Raw genomic sequence first — 577 nt, 5'->3', positions numbered from 1 at the left:
AAAACCAAGCTTTTAGATAAAGACTTTTGATTCTTCTGTTGGTTTTCTTGTACTTTAAATTTTCTATTTAATGGGACATACCTACTGTCATACTTAGTCAACATCTGTAATGATCTTGGCCCATAGTTTAAAAAGTTAGTGATTCTTCTTTGGAAGTGTTTCTACATACCCTCTTCCTTCCCCCTTTCCTCTAGGAGACCAGTGGCTGACTTTCAGTATTATTTGAAGACTGTATGGGTTTTATCTTTGGCCAGTTAATTTCTGCTTCACGTATGCCTTTTATAAGTGAAACTTACCTATATCCTTGAGAGTTTCTAAGATATCATAATAATTCTTTATTTTTGGTATTGTAAATTTTGCTCCATAGAATTAATGCTTTTGAAAATAAACTAACTTTAAAAAAACATATTTCTTAAAAATCAACCAATTTGTTTGAAGTTTCCAGTAATAGATTACTTTGTTTTGTTTCTGCCAAATGATTTTAATTTAATATTAGTGACAGCGCAGGAGAGGAAGTCCCTCTATGAGGTGGATTGATTCAGTGACTGGGATAATTGGGATGGGAGTGTCAGAGACA

Source organism: Elephantulus edwardii, unplaced genomic scaffold, assembly GCF_000299155.1.
Source record: "Elephantulus edwardii isolate Elephantulus edwardi_28Jun2011 unplaced genomic scaffold, EleEdw1.0 scaffold00078, whole genome shotgun sequence".
Classification (NCBI taxonomy): domain Eukaryota; kingdom Metazoa; phylum Chordata; class Mammalia; order Macroscelidea; family Macroscelididae; genus Elephantulus; species Elephantulus edwardii.
The sequence above is the reverse complement of the archived record's forward strand: the minus strand, read 5'-3'. Positions refer to the sequence as shown.